Below are 16,448 nucleotides of genomic sequence, written 5' to 3' on the forward strand. Positions count from 1 at the left end.
AGACAGTTAGACCTGGACTGGATTACATCTGCTCCTGGTGGGATTTTCTTTTAAATATGTGCATCCATATTTGTACAAGCCTGCATGCAGCTGAATTTAATCCTCTTTCCAACAAACAAGTTGCCTGCTGTGTTTCTGCATCAAACACCACTTATCTGTGCAACAACAATGGCGACAAGTGTTAAAAAAAAAGTGTTAGAAGTACTCTTAGATGTACCTGAAATAATCTGCATTAAAGATGAGCACTACTTCCTGGAAAACCGGATGGTGGCGTGGGCTTTCAATGAAATGTGGGACCCCACCAGTGCCTTCCTATCTGGCAGCCCTGTGAAGCGACACTAGTAATGTATAAGGAGGACTCTAAAGGAACGCTACCTTTTCTGATTTTAGATGTCCAGAAATTGAAGTTCTTTCTCTCAAGTATCCAGAGGTACTGTACTCACTAAGGCCTTACCCTGGAAATTAATTCAGTGAGTCGATGTTAAGGGCAACCAACGTGCCTAAAATCAAAGGAAGCTTTGCTGCAAGCTGTATAGCAGTTAATTCGGACCTAATTACCGCACCAAAAGGAAGCTATTCGAAGTAGAGAAATCTTACTGATTTACACTCTGGATCATAAGGGATGCTGACGTCCAGGGTAACAAGTGGCACAGCAGTGGCTGCAGCAGCCTGCTATTTCTGGGGTTGCTAGTAGCCTTTCATGCAGAACTGTATTTTAAAGATTGAGAAGCATGTATCTGTTTTTTTCTGGATGGCTCTCAACAGGCAATCCAATTTTTGTGGATTTCAGTGGAGTTCTGTCAGTGTTTTGCTACCTTTTCTATTCTAAATCAATTATTATCAGTTTTTATTCAGCTGTCTCAACTACAAAATATACAAAAACTGTTTTTCCAGTGTTTACAAAATATATATATTTTTTGTGCAGTGACGGTTATAAAGCATATATTTAAGTTAAAGGAGAAGAAATGCAGGATAAGTTAGTGTCTTTTGATAGGCAGTCTGTCTAATACATTTATGTTAGACTGTTTTAAGCATAATAAATCTGTGTCTCGCACTCTAACTCATACATGCCTCTCACTGCCCTCTGCCCCATCTCATTACATCTCTCACTCTGTCAGGACTCTGTCTGGCGTACAGAGCTACTAATGGATTAAAAGAAAGTAAGCATGCTGTAATCAAACGTTTTAAAAACAAATTACTGAACATGGTTGCAGGTCATGCAACTACTTCATACTGAATTGTGTAAATCGAAAATTATTGTTTTTTTTTTTTTTTTATTAAACAAGACAGTAGGGTGTTATAGGTACATTTGATTTTTCGATTTTTGATACAATTTTTTATACAATAAACATGAGACAAACCAGACCTATACATTGCTTCTATCAAATAAATTAATTCAATCTTAAAGTGCTAGTGCAAAGTGGTAAAAGGAAAGCAATTAATTTAATACGTCAAATTCCGTATTAAGAGCAGAAAAAAACGGCAATGAGCTGCTAATTTGTAATTTCAAAAGTGCTATAGCAATATTAAAGTGCTAGTGCTCGAACCCGCACAATTGACAGATTACATAGAGGGCTAAGAAAAGGACATTCGAATTTCTACTCTAGTTCCTATAGCCCTATTAATTCAAGTACAGAAACATCCTATATAGAAAAAAAATCTAATTCTAAAGTGACAGTGCAAAAATATACATCAGTGTTGCTGAATGGTTCATCAAATATTAGTATGGCAAAACCCCAAAAAAAAAAAAAAAAAAAAAAGCTGCAAAGTTTTTATTACAATTATTAAAGTGCTGCTGCAATAAAGTGCAAAATATCCGAATAAGTGCAAAAAAAGTGCGATAGCAGCTAGTGAAATATCAATTTCCTTTTATAAATTTCAACTTCTCAAAATATTTCCAATACTTTTCAAATCTTTTGATCGCACCCACCCTGCCAGCATAAGCTCTCTCAAATGAACATGTTCTTTTCATTTTATTGACCCATTTTAATTGACATGGGATTACCTCAGATTTCCAATTTTGTAAAATCATGGACCGTGCTACAGTAGTAGAAATAAAAATAAATGCTTCTTCTGAGTTATTAAACCTATACCTATCTTTACAAATGCCAAAAAGGGCCACTTCTGCTTCAGGTAGCAGTGTTTTACCTGTTGCCAATTCCATGTCAGTAAAAATCTCCTTCCAAAAAGATTCTAGCTTTGGACAAGAGAAAAACACATGATGCCAGCCGCCCTGACCATTTGTTTTGCATCTAAAGCATTTATTCTCGTAGCCAGGGAATATTCTCTGCAAGGCCTCCGGGGTATAATATACCATCCAGCGGGAGAGAAAGGACATTCGTTTAAAATTGGCTGCCCGGAGAGTTTTATATCCTTGCTGACATATTACTTCCCAGTCTTTTTCTGACAAAACGCATTGTGTCGTGAGGCTTATTTTATCTAGATGTTTAAGAATTGCCTGAGGAGGTCCTGGAGGAAGTAGCCTTTTGTACCAGTATCTATAGGGACTATGTTTTTCCCGGTATAAGGCTGCTAACAAGGCATTTTGTGGAGTATGAGAGCCCCCTATCTCTTTTCTTATCAGATAAACCAGTTGTAAATAATCAAAAAACATAAGCCGCCTAGGATATGCTCTATCTACAACTGTTTGCCAGCTAATTACCTTGTGTTGGGAGAGTAAATGTCTAATTTCACAAAAACCAGCTAATTCCCATTGTAGCAGATGGTTCTGAGAAATCTTGAGTCCCATTTTACCACATTCCAGTAATTTCAAAAAACTGGTACCATCTGAGCCGCATTTTTTAAACAAAAGTCGTAATCTTGAGGAGTACACTAGTAGTGTCTTATATCTTGTTTTCTTGGGCAGCTTTGCAGTTTTTAAAAAGAAAAAAATTTGAGAGCCTGCTTCCTCAAGCATTTTATCAAGAAAGAAATTGTCTCTAGACTGTCTGGTCCTTAATAGTCCTGCCACTATATCGAAAAGGGCTGCTTCGTAATATGTTTTAAAATGGGGGAGAGCCAGTCCGCCCTGCTTTACAGTAAGTTGTACCACAGAGAGCTTAACTCTTGAGGCTTTTTTATTCCAGATAAATCTACTCATCATAGAATCGAGTTCCTTGAAATAGGCCATGTTGACTTTTATTGGAATATTACTAAAAAGGAATAAAACCAAGGGGAGTATGTTCATCTTAATCAAAGCAACTCTACCGATCAAAGTCAGGGGCAAGGAATCCCACTGCTCCAGCATGTTCTTAATTTTGTGCTTCATCTTAATATAATTCAGCCCAAAAAGATCTTGGTAGTCTCTAGTCACATAAATTCCTAGATATCTTATTGGATCCCGTTTTTCTGCTTGAGACTGGAGGTTTGGTGGAAGAAAATCTAGATTGGAGTTTAAAAAAAGGACTTCCGTTTTCTTCTCATTGATCTTATACCCCCCAATCTTTTCGTAGTCCTTAAACTCTTTCATAAGATGTAGAATATTTTCTTTTTCTGGAGCTAAATACAAAACAATATCATCGGCAAATAATTTTAATTTTGACATTCCGACAATAGGGGGTATTATTGCTTCATTGTTCCTTATTTTTATCACCAGCGGTTCAATGAAAAAGGTAAAAAGCAGGGGAGATAGAGGGCAGCCTTGCCTAGTCCCGCGATTTATTTTAATCTTCCCTGCTTGCCTGGTGTTGACTATAACCTGAGCTGTTGCCCCTTCATAAATGTTCTGTAGCATACTAATAATCGGGGCCGGAAATCCAAAGCAACCCAAGGAAAAAAATAACGCTGACCAGTTAACTAAATCAAATGCTTTTTCTGCATCGATCATCAAGATACATGCAGGAGTTGAATTGATATTAAAAAAATCTAAAGCCTGTATCAAATATTCTGTGTTCGCTGCCATTGATCTACCGGCTATAAACCCTGTCTGATCTTGATGTATTACCTCCTGTGCTGCATACACAAATCTTTGTGCCCAGATTTTCATAAACACCTTGTAGTCCGAATTCAGTAGACTGATTGGTCTGTAAGAATTTGCCTCCTCTGGATTCTTATCTTTTTTAACAAAGCTGATAATTGTAGATTCTTTAAACTCAGAGGGAACCTTGCCACCTCTTCTGATATAGTTAAATAAATTTTTCAAGGGACCCTCCAGTTCCTTTAAAAATACCTTATAAAATTCAATCGGGAACCCATCCACGCCTGAAACTTTTGCTCCTGCTGTTGTTTTTATACTAGTTTGAATTTCCAGTATGCTTATTTCACTACTTAATTGATTCCTCCTAAAATCTGAGATTTTGGGAATATCTAAGCTTTCGAAATAATCCTTGATTAATGTTCCCTCCACCAGAATATCTGTGGAGTATATTCTCTCGTAATGCTCAAGGAATACTTTCGCAATTCCCTCGCTATGAGTCTCTATTCCTCCCTGAGGATCTTGAATTTTTAGAATAATGGAAGATTCTTGTTTTTTTCTAATTGAATTAGCCAAAAGCTTTCCCATCAATTGACTATCCTCATAAAGCTTTTGCTGAAAGGCCTTCGAGCTATTTATCTCTTCCAGGGTGAAGAAATCCCTAAGCAATGACTTCGCTTCTTCCCATTTATTGGGCATTTGATTAAGTTTTAGCGCATGTTCTTTCTCAGCGGCACTTTGAAGGACTGCAATTTGTTCCTTACGAACATTTGCCTTATTGCAGGAAAATGCTATCATTTGCCCCCGGGCTGCAGCTTTAAATGCTCCCCATATAGAGAAAGGCTCCGCTGAATCTTTATTAACTAAGAAAAATTCCTTGATCCATTCTTTGAAGCCCTCTACCCACTCCGTGTTCTGTAAAAGGGTACGATCCATCTGCCACCTGGGGCGTTCTCTTTTTGTACCTTCTAGCATCAGTTCCATTTCAATCCTCCCATGATCTGAGAAAGGGTTGCAACCTATTAACGCATTACCAATTTGAAGTGACCTGGAAGTTAAAAAAAAATCTATTCTAGAGGCAGTGTGGAATCTATTAGAGTAGCACGTGTAGGACTCAGTATTGGGATTTAGGGAGCGCCAAGAGTCCCGCAGTTGATATTCTATCATAAAAGCTTCCAGCACCCCTTTTGTTTTTGGCTTAAGTTGCTTCTTGCTCTTGTTAGAAGTATCCCTTTTCAAATCTTGTATATAATTAAAATCGCCTCCTATCACAATTTGTCCTGGAGTGCCCCTTAAGATTTCACTGATTTCCGTCAGGGCAGAAATGTCGTCGAATATTGGGCCATAGTAATTAACAAAGTTTAATACTTTCCCCAACAGTTTTACTGCTACCCAGAGCCATCTGCCTATAGAGTCTCTTTGCACCTGTATGACCTCCCAAGGAAGACTCTTTGCGAGATAAATAGCAACTCCCCTCTGGGCAACCCCAGCTGAGGAAAAAAACCCATACGAGAAGTATCTTGGCAAAAACAACTTTGGTGAGTTGGTCTTTAGGTGTGTCCTGTAAGAAGACAACCAGGGGATTCAGGGCCATTGCCCATTTCAAAAGCGAGCCGTACTTCTGTTTATTCAGTAGCCCGTTTGCATTGATGGACAGGATTTTACATGAATCAAATCTCATCTCTTTTTTTATAGAAATTTATATCTAGTCTGCACCAACCAGAATTAACAGTCAAAATAGCAACCCTACTGTACATGTCTTTTTTTCCTGCTTTCTACCCCCCCCACCCAAACTTCCCCCAGGGATGCGGGAGCCCCCTTCCTGTCCACGCAGCCCCCATCCCACCCTCCACTTCTTCTTCGGGTGTCCTCTTCTTACACCCTGGTGTGACTCAGTAACCCAGAGCGCCCACCTCTGATATTCTATTTTTTTTTTTACTTTATTTAGTGAGGAGAAAGAATAAGATAAATGAATCCTAACTTTTATAACAACTTCAAGTTCTGATTCGAGATTCCTTCCATTTTAACTCCCCCTGCCTTCAGAGCTAAGCCCTTGCAGATATCTCATTGAGAAGAGTTTGAGCCTCATCTAAATCGGTAAAGAGAAAAAATTTTCCTTTGACAAGAACTTTTAACTTTGATTGTTGCGCAATCGAAGCCTGTGCGCCGTTAGCTTTGAATAGCTGCAGGAGTTTTACAAATTCCTTTCTTCTTCTGGCTGCAGCCGCTGTCATGTCCATAAATATTCTACATTTTGCCGTTTCAGAAACATTAAATTGGCGCTGTTGATATGCCCTAGAGAGGATTCGTTCTTTTATCCTGAAGTCAGCAAAGTTCAGTAAAATAGTTCTTGGAAATGTAGAATTCGCAAAGCGCTGCGCTGGTACTCTATGGGCCCTTGTGATCGTTAAGTCTCCTTCGAACTCTGGGAGAACTACCTTTTGGATAAAGGAGTTAGCCCATTGTACTGTGTCAGAGCCTTCTGTCCCTTCCGGGACCCCCACAATTCTTAGATTCGACCTGCGAGAGTGGTTTTCCAACTCCTCGAGTTTTGTTTCCATGGCAATCCGCTTTTTAGTGGCCTCTCTAGTTGCTCCTGATACCAGTCCAATTTGATCTTCCAGAGCCGATATCCTGGACTCCGCCTCCACTACTCTATTAGGGAGAGATACGGTTAACTCCTCAAGCTTGTCCATTCTAGCATGGAGAGCAGCTAGCTCCACTTGCTGATTGTTTTTAATTTCGCGGATCTCGTCGAGAATTAAATTAAGCATTTCGCGAATATCCAGCTGGTATCTCTCTTAAGATCTCTTTTCAGAACCGGATAGACTAGCGTTGAATCCTACTGTTCCTTCAGATCCGGGAATTATATCTTGCGAGAATTCTCCCTCATTTACTGTGAGAGGCGTAGTTTGAGGTAAGGTTTCAATCATGCCGGGATCTGTGGCAGATATGGTCAGTGATGATATCAAAGAGGGAGTGGAAATTAGAGGTGGTTGCTCCAGAGGGTGTGGAAGTGTTTTTGGAGTTGTTTTTTTTGCAAAGAGTGGAAAATCTCTCAATTCCTTCCCCCCAATACCTCCCCCCCCAACACCGCTCTTTCTATTTTCCTCATCTGCCTGGGGTACTGCCAGGACAGGAGCCAATGAGGTGTTAGGGTGTTTAGAGGCTTGAAGTTGAAGATCCGCCTCAGAATGGGGTACAGCATCTGCTATATTGATATCATCTATATTACCACCCTCTGCTACTGGCTTTCGCTGATCATTTTGCAGAGGAGCAGAGTGGGGGAGCGATTCATCCTCTGAAGACTCAGGTGTGGAATCTTCCAAAGCAGAGTTCTCAACCCTATTTTCATCTCTATTTTTATCTTTTGCAGCCTTACGCTCAGCCTTCCTAGCTAGGGCAAGGCGAGTTTTGGCTTTCTGTCGTGCAGCTGCTTCCACTCTGCTGAGCTTTACTGTATCATCACCCTCCTTCTGTGGTTTACCCATTTTCTTGCTTTTTCCTCTCTTTATTCCTTTTATTTTTCCCCTCTTTCCTCTTTCTTCTCTTTTTTTTTTTCTTCTCCTTCTCTCTTCTTCCCTTTTTTCTTTTCCTTCTTATCCTTCTTCTTCCCCCCCTTTCAGAAGAGTTATATATTCTTTTTTTTTTTTTTAACTTTGTCCTCTCTTTTTTTTTTTTTTTTTTTTCAGGCCAAAATTTGTGAGAAAAAAAAACAGTCTTGCTTTGTTGGTCTTATTATATGTATTATATGTATGTATTATATGTAGAAGGATACCAGTATCTGAGAACCACTTGAATAGGCAGCCCCACTACCTTCTTTTCAGAGCCTCCTGGCTGCTACAATAAGCTATCACCAAAGCACCAGAGCACAACGTTTTTTCCCCTTTTGACCAGCCTGGTGCCGCCAGTTCCAAAGAGACTCTTCAACTCCTCCTGTCAGCAACCCTCCAAACGAGCCTACCTCGCAGAAACCATCCGAAGCAGCAGCTCTTTCAGCAGTTCTTTCCTCTGGCACTCAATGATGTCAGGGCTTGAAGCAATATTTTCCGTGGGATTGCTTTCAGCCCCTAGTGCAGTAGCCCGTCGGTGCTCCACCACCGTGCTCCTCCTTCTCTCCACCTCTCCACCGAGCACCGAGCACCGAGCACACAGAGCCTTGTTGAGCAATCACGAAGCACACGGGCAGCTGTGTGTAATTGTGCTCACCCTCCTTGCGGGGCACACGGAGCTTCACAGAGCCTCTGAAGGTAAAGTGCGTGCAGGAGTCTGTTAGCGTTTTCAACAGACAATCCTAGGCGCATAACGAAGGTAGGACTCGGCAGGGCCTGGGGCATTTCACAGGCAGCGGTCGGATAGCTTTTCACCAACTTGTTTTTCTTTCCTCTGAGTGTACGAGCATCAGCCTGCTAGCGTCTCACTAGCGCCATCATCTCGCAGAGGCGGGGCCAAAGGTCACGAGTCACAGGAGGCTAGGCAGAGGCGGGAACTCTGCAGCCTCCATCCGATCGAAAATTATTTCTGTTAGCATAGGCTGAAGCCATCTGTTCTGTGGCATCCATTTTGTTAGGCATGTAATTCTTCTGTCTTCACTGCTGCTGGCCCTTCTATTCTGCTTGAGTCATCAACTTAAGTTAACTCCTTCTGTACTGAGTCAAAGCAGTGTATGTGCTGGGAAAAGGCCTGTAGCTGCTGAAATGCACCTGGTTAAAGCTATAACTGTCAGATGTTGTGTGCTGCTGTAGCAGTTCTGTTCCCCCTCCCACTTTGCTGACTTAGTGATTACTCATCTACCCATGTCTGGCTGTAACTATTTCTGTGTATGCTTGTACCTTCTATTTGCAACTACATGCTTACTCTGCAACAAAGTCTGTGTATTCAATGTACTACCTCCTGAACACTTGAAGGTGTTGTATGGATGTAGTCCCACTCATGAGTGATTAATAAACTTGTTTTTTGAGTTCCAGCTTCCAGAATTCCAGCTTCAGTGCCAATCTCTATTTTGTTGGTCTATGGACCCGTGGACAAGATAAAGGTGAACCCTGCGACAAATAAAAGGCACATTTCCACAGAATATTAGAACATTGTAGGGGTGGTCAACCCTGCCAACAGTACAGTAACTTCTGAAACCTTTAAACATTTACATTACATTAGATTAGATTAATTTGTAGCCCTGCATTTAAAGAGACCTGAAACTTGATGTTTTAAGCATGTTCACCACTTCTTTTCTGCACTCTTTACCTGACTATATTAAGGTGGTGTTGTGTGGGCATTCATAGCTGCTAAGTGCCCCCATCACAAATGTCAAAATGTAATTCAGTCCAGACTTTTGAAGAAACATTGCATTGTATTCCAGGTCTTGAAATGTTGCTGTTAACATTGTAACTATGGACTCAAAAACCTCACCAGTAAAGCGCAGTTTAGTATTGTAGGAAAGTGGCTGTATATATACTGGACCAAAGTAAGGTAAGGTGTGTATAGAGTCCCCAGTCCCCAGAGGTTTGGCAGAGGCTAAAGTTAGATATAACCTCACTCTAAAGTGGTAGCTTGGTCGAGCAGTAAAGCAGTATCAGAAAACAGTGTAAAGCATTTGTTGTACACACTCAGTCAGCAAATGGTGTCACACACTCAAGAACTGAACTCTAGGCCAATTGTTTTGTATCAAAAGTTATAGTCGTTTTATTTTAGAACCAACAAGGTATCAAAATATACTTTGTCAAGATGAGTTACTTTAGTTAAATACTTTTCAAATAGGCAATAGACGTTTCGAATGTAATAGTTACAGTTTGTTGCAATAGGCAACACAATTTCAAACACAATGCAACATTGAGCTCCATGGGAATTTCTGGTTAAGTTACTTTGTAGCTTACTTTTTTAACTACAGGACTGGATCCTAGTTTCAGTCCAGGGACATGAGCTATAAACAGTTAAGTAAAAGTGTTTTGGTTACAGTAGTGACTTTTAAGGAATATTATTGTATTTTAAATGTTGACACTTGGAAACGTTTTCAGTTGAAATTACCAATATTATCCTATGGAAGGAAATTCAATTTGTAGGTAAAGTATGTTCACGTTACTTTTGTAACCCAGAGCTGGACACCTAGGTTCAGCACTGGGACCTCTATCTAAAACAGGTAAGTAATTACGTTTTGATAGTTGGTACGATTTTTAAAGAATATTTGTAGCTTGGAAAAAATAGAAGAAATTTCATAGAAAAACATTCAATGGGTTCCTATGGAAGAAAATTCAGGTTATTGGAAAGTACGGTTAAAATTACTTTTCAGGGTTTGTGCTGGGCTAAAAGGTGCAGCACTGAAGTCTCTCCTGATAACAGGTGAGTAAAACGGAATTAGTTGTTCGGCTGATTTTAGGTGAATATTTTAAAGTTCCAAAACTCCACACTTCGAAGAATTTCCAAGTGAAACCAGTCAATGTTAGCCTATAGAAGAAAAGTGAGTTATCGGCTTTTAGGTAAGTACTCGACTGGCAGAGTTAAGGGCCTGGGAAAGGACTCACGGGTTTCCCAGGGTCAGGTAGGTACAATTGGTACACCCTCAGTGGCACAGGGGCAGCCAGGTGCAGAGGTAGTTAGGTCAAATGTTATCCAATGAGAGGTAGGGGGCCTTCGGTTGGTGGCTGCTGGCTAGCAGGCCACGCGGCTGTGGAAGCTGGGCTCCTGGTCACTTGCTCAGGGCAAATGGGGAAGTAGGATAGGACAACGGTTGCACTGCCAGGGGCACTCGGGCGGCTGGGTTCAGGGTGCTTTTGAGCCACTGGGCGCTCAATGTTATTCAATGGAGATCTTGAAAAGAAAACAAAGGCTGCAGGCTTCGGGGCGGAGGATCTTCTGGAGTGACCAACACTTCGAGGGGTAAGTTGGGATCTTGGAGGGTAGGTAGGCACCCCGGAGTTGGGCACAGGAGGCCGGGGGGCGCCGGGTGCAGGGGTGTCTTTGGACGTCGGGAAATCTTACCCTCTGCTGGTCGCGGTTGGAGGGGACCCTGGTCTGAGTCTGCAGGCATCGTCTTGGTCGTTCAGGAGGGTCCTTTGGCACTGGATTTCAGGTCAGAATCGTCGGGGGACGTCTTTGTGCACTCGGGCACAGGCCGGGTTTGGCGGGGTTGCAGAGCGGGCTGGATTCGTGGTTCCTGGCTGGCACCAGGGGTATTGCTGTTTGAGCATAGCCACTGCTTGTGGGAGCCCCAGTCTCTAAGAGGGTCAAGGCAGGCAGGTCCCCCGGGTTTCTTGAGGTTGCTGTCCGCAGGGATTTAGCAGGATCCGGTTCAAGGATCAACAGGCCTGTATGGCTGGGGCCAAGTCAGTTGGTGTCGTCCTCTTGTTAGCAGCTGCACGGCAGGTGTTCTCCTTCTTGGTCTTCTAACTTGTTTCAAAATCGGGATCCAAGGTAGGAAGGTTCAGGGTGCCCCTAAATACTACATTTAAGTGAGTTACAGGTAGGGGAAGGGCAGGGACCAATAAGTCCCTGTCCTTCACAGGGATGTGTGCCATGTCGACTTTTTATTTAGGTCTGCACCAGGCCACTCAGTCTACAAAGGTAGAGTGTGGGTGTCAGGGTGCAGGGCCCCTAAGGGTGGCACAATAAGTGCTGCAGTCCTTAGGGGTCTTCTTTGGTCACAATGCCCTGGGTACCTAGGGTTCCATTTACCAGGGGCTGACATGTGGCCAGAGATGCCAATTGGGTTTTAGCTTCAATACAGTTTTAGGGAAGGAACACAGGCCCTGGGCACCTGATTGGCAGGAGCCCAGGGCACACTCAGTCAAAGCACATCAGCTATTCAGCAAAAAGTGGGGGCATACCATGCAAGAAAGATGGCACTTTCTCACAAGTAAAAAGCCAGGATTCGCTAAAGGTATTACACAGCAATGGAATACCTTGCACATAGGAATTTTGTATGTATGTGGGAAGTCTAGACATGTTGTCACCACTATTTCATGTACACAGCGACAGCACTCCTTTCAAAGGTACCTGTCACTATTCCTTGTATGCAATGGGTAAAGCCTTTGGAGGTCAACCTGCTATAAATACGGACTTGTTAGAAAAGGGGTCTGATGTACCAAAGGGTTGCACCCATTATGTGTCTGTGAGTAAATGTGACAGTACATATTGGCCAAGATTCTTATGGACCAGTAATTTCACTAATCAGTGAAAGAATTGAACACAAAAATTGATGTTAATACTCCTAGATTCTCTAAAGTATACAAAATAATTAGATCAGATGTAAAACATGCTTCTTAACCATGCACCTTTAATTAAAGCACACAGAACTAGAGGAAACAAATGAAAGAAGAAATTATTTTATTTTAGTGAAATCCCAAACAAAACCCATGCAGGATAATTTTCGACCATTCTTTCTTGCTGCTACCCTCTATAGCAAAGTTGCTTTGTGTTGGCCCCTTAACAAAGAAATACAAATGACACATTTTCTGTCACTTTTTCCTTTCTTTGAATGTAATTTCAGTTTGTGGTTGTGCAGCTGTTCATCAGTGTTTACAATGATGAAGGCCGTTTCCCATTCAGTGGGCTTTATTAGTTATTAACCCTAAAACAAGATACCCTAGTTATGACAAATGTCGCTCACATGCTAAAACAGTGCGATTTCATTGCAGGGTTCAGAAATTCAACATTCAATGCTCTCTGCTTCCCTCAGTTGCTACCTAGGTGGTTATTCAGGGGTGTATGACCATTTAGCACTTCCCACTGGAGCAGCTGTTAGGACAAGGTTTTTTCCTATTCCTCAGTGTTGGCTTTCTGCAACAACAAGATCCGCTGGGTCCGGTAATAGAGGGCGACACACAGGTATTGAGTGGGTGCCTGGCGACGCTGGCGGTGTGCCAATTACGCCACCACCCCCCTCCCGAGACCCATGATGGGAGGATTACTCACATCAAACGTGCAACCCGGTTTCTCAAAACTTAATTGAGCAACCGCACATTTTTCAGATTGCACTTTGTACACTTTTTCACTTTCACGTCCTCAGGTCAGGGTGGGCCTTAGCGCGCCCATAGTGCCGAGTTTTAGCCTTTAGGTCCTGATGAATGCCAGGTAACTGACACCACAATGACAGAAACATGTTGACCCCACTTAAGAGGAAGTAGCTGAACAATTTATTTGGCCCCCTTCCCGCACCTCGTTTTTAATGTGTCTGATTGGCCACTCAATAAAACTTTTTGTGACACAATCCAGACATTTTTAAGGTAATCACATTGTCACCCCTTCACAATACAAAAAAACAGCTCCGCAGTAACCCTGGCGTCGAAGCTCAACGGGGAGGCATTCGACCTCTCCCGTGGGGCCCAATGATGAAGCATGTCACCAACCAGGTTGGTGAGTGAGGGCCTACTATATAAATCTAAGAAGATTTATTATATTTTTCCCATGCTCCCTTTCTTGCTGTAGTAGTAGTTACACTCTTTCGTTGTTTATACTTTCTGCAACAACAACAAAAAGCTGGGAGCTTTTTTTCTGCATGCGAGATCACCTTGTTCTCGATACATGATTGTCTTTGATGCGGACTCCTGGAAGTTCCACTAGATTGAAGTGTGGCGTCAAGGTGGGTGTTCATCATGCAGTGCAATGGATACATTTGTGGGTGTTACCAGCTCCAGCCGTCTCCTCAGATAAGAAAAGGAAAATAAATAATGGAGGCAGCTTGATTCTATATCAAGACCGGAAGCTTCTGATTATGTGGTCTCAATTTCTTTACTGAACTCACAGCAGCCAATGAAAGTAAAACTACATAAGTAAAAAACATCAATACCCATGAGGCTTTGAACCACGTCTCCTTTATCACAGCCAATCACGGCATCACAAAGTATGCAAAATAGAGAGGCACCATTCTGGCTTCCTCTTTCTTTGCTGCTCCGCAGCCCAGATAAGTGCCTCTCTACCTTGAATACTTTGCACTGTTGCATTTCCAGAAGTAGGTTATTTTAGCACCGCTGTACTACGAAATTTGAGAGAAAAGATGACTAAGCTTGAACCAAGACCTAGAACAACTCAATTTGAGGCACTACCCGAGTGGGAAGATGAGATGCATGATTTTGTTACACTTTGTTGAGTGGTTTGATACTCTTTTAACTTACTTGAACTGTCATTGCTGTACATTATTGTGGTGTTTTTTACTTGTGGGGTTTGACTCTGGGCTTAACGCGAGTGTTCTGCCGCTGTGCGTCTTAAAGTTTCTCTGGTATCGGAGCACTGCTCCTTTCATGCTCCGCTCCGCTTCGCATCATTAGTCTCCCCGCATTACAAGCGCGTGTTGCGCTTTAGGCTTCCCCCGTGCCCCACTACCGCTGTCTGCAGCGTTTACTTCCTTTAATCGCGGCTCGCGATCAGGAGGGTTTTGGCCCCCCCCGCTGGGAGAGAGACACACATCGGGGCCTTCGCGGGCATCCAGCGTGCGTCTCCAGGGCTCGCGGGCGTCTTTATGCTCGCGCAGCTCTTTCACTTTGATGAGCAAGACGCCCTGCCCAGGCTGAACAGGGGATCTGCACGTAGCAGGCCAGGAGCCAGTTTGGGCCTTTTACGATCAGATAAGGCAGCGTTGGAAAAGACCTCACGCTGGTCACAGGCATTAACCCTTGCCTTTCCAGGGCTCCTGGAAGACATCATTTTTGGTGCCCCTGTACTGCCTACAGATAGGGGTTACTCCCTCCATTAGTCCTAGAGTGGGGCTAAATTATATTTAGTACTTGAAATTGGTATTGTTTTACTGGCTCCTGGGCTCCGGCATTACTCCCAACCGACGCCCTAGATTACTGGGCTGATAATTGTGCTTCCCTCTGGGGATTTCTGATTGGAATTTTACATTCTACTAAGAGTATGGCAGATTGCGAATCCTACCAGGAGGAGGTTGCTGCGTGCGAGGAACAGGGCGATGAGGAGTACTATGAGGTGGAGTCCATGGAGGACATTATTGACAAGAAGCTGGATGCTAAACTAGAAAAGGCCCCGTCTTCCACCCCGTTGCCCCAATCTATGAAATTGGAGCTACTGGTCTCTTCTACCCCTTCCCTTCCATCCACTGGGTCTCCCTCAGCCCCTGGGTTTACTCTTGGTTGAGCCTGCTGGCTCCTCATGGCCTCATGCACATACATATTCTAAGTTGTACAAGTCCAAGGAAAGCACCAAAGATGGCGCCCCTGCCCCCTCTCGCCACAGTCCTCTCGTATTCCTATTCCTGTTAATAATTTATCAGCAATAATTTTGTTTGCGCCAAACACGCAGCCTTGCATGTGTTTGGTGACAGGGTTCTTAGTGTGGCACAACTCTTGATGTATGTAGCCCTTACGGAACTCCTTTAGTACCTCAAGCCAGGGGTATCTTTTACTAGGGACTTGCAGAGCGTGCTAAAGGTATTGACAATTATGGAAACGTTTGTACAGTTTTTAGGAAAGAGATCTGACACTGGGGACCTGGTTAGTAAGAACAGAGCACACTTCCAGTCGAAATCATATCAAATATCAGGACAAAGTTGGGGGTGACCATGTCAAAAGGGGGCACTTTCCTACAGGTTCTCTAACATTTGATGTTGGGTGCCCATTGCAGACGCACTAACGAGTGCTGCAGCTGATACAGACAAAGAGACTTTGTTTGCCCTGCTTTTACTGACACAGGGAAAGACCATTTGCAATGGAGTTTGGCAAGGAAGTTTAGTCTTTAGTTGGTCTTTATTTCATGTCTCTTGGTCATGTGTGGCAATTAAGGGAAATATACTGCCCAATGTTACAGAAGTCCATTCCTGTTTTTTCCAGTACATACTGGAATTTTGTAGATAACCGCGTTCCTAGTGGATACATACGCTGGGTTCCTGATTTTTTCAATGCTTTTGTGAGGGTATTGATTAGATTATCAGTTGGTGGGCCTATATCCAATTATACATATTATTTTCTTCATAGCTGGGGAGATCCAACAGTTAAGAAATATCAAAAAGTGGGTGGGTTTGCACTCCTATGGTAAACCAATGTAATCACAGAGTACAATGTAATTTAGTTAACGTAAACAAATTATGTGCGTGCGGCGCATAGGGAGAGGGTACCACAACCCCTAGGTACTATACTTGGAATGAGTCCTCGGAAACCAAGGACTATACAGCGCACAGCAATCTGGCAGTCATGCCTCCAACATTATAAACACATTTTCAACAAACATGTATTTGTTTTGAACACGTATATTTTGGATTTTTCAATTATCTAATACATTCTAAAAAATTAATCATCAAAACATAATTGTTGAAAAACTCATATTCATGAATACATTAGCACAAGTCTAATTCAATTATATCAAATCAATAACAATGTTCAAAAGAATGAAACCAAATTTCAAACAACCCAATGCATTTCGGGTCCCTCATGACCCTTCCTCAGGGGTTATAGTAAAGTTTCAAAGATTCAAAAGTTCAAATCCACCGGGATGGTTCAGGTAACGTATCTACAACAAAATACATGGTATCCAGAATTAAATGAATATACTGCATATCTCAAGTTTTTTAACCACCTTCACCTTAACCTCAGGG

General features: G+C 42.4%; 1 protein-coding gene across 7 annotated transcripts in view; it reads right to left on the reverse strand.

Moving 5' to 3' along the window:
- The window catches only part of LYSMD3 (LysM domain containing 3), an 82,745-nt gene that overhangs the window by 17,452 nt on the left and 48,845 nt on the right, over positions 1–16,448 (reverse strand). The window lies entirely within an intron of this gene.

Source organism: Lissotriton vulgaris, chromosome 3_1 (genome assembly GCF_964263255.1).
Source record: "Lissotriton vulgaris chromosome 3_1, aLisVul1.2, whole genome shotgun sequence".
In the NCBI taxonomy this organism is placed as follows: Eukaryota; Metazoa; Chordata; class Amphibia; order Caudata; family Salamandridae; genus Lissotriton; species Lissotriton vulgaris.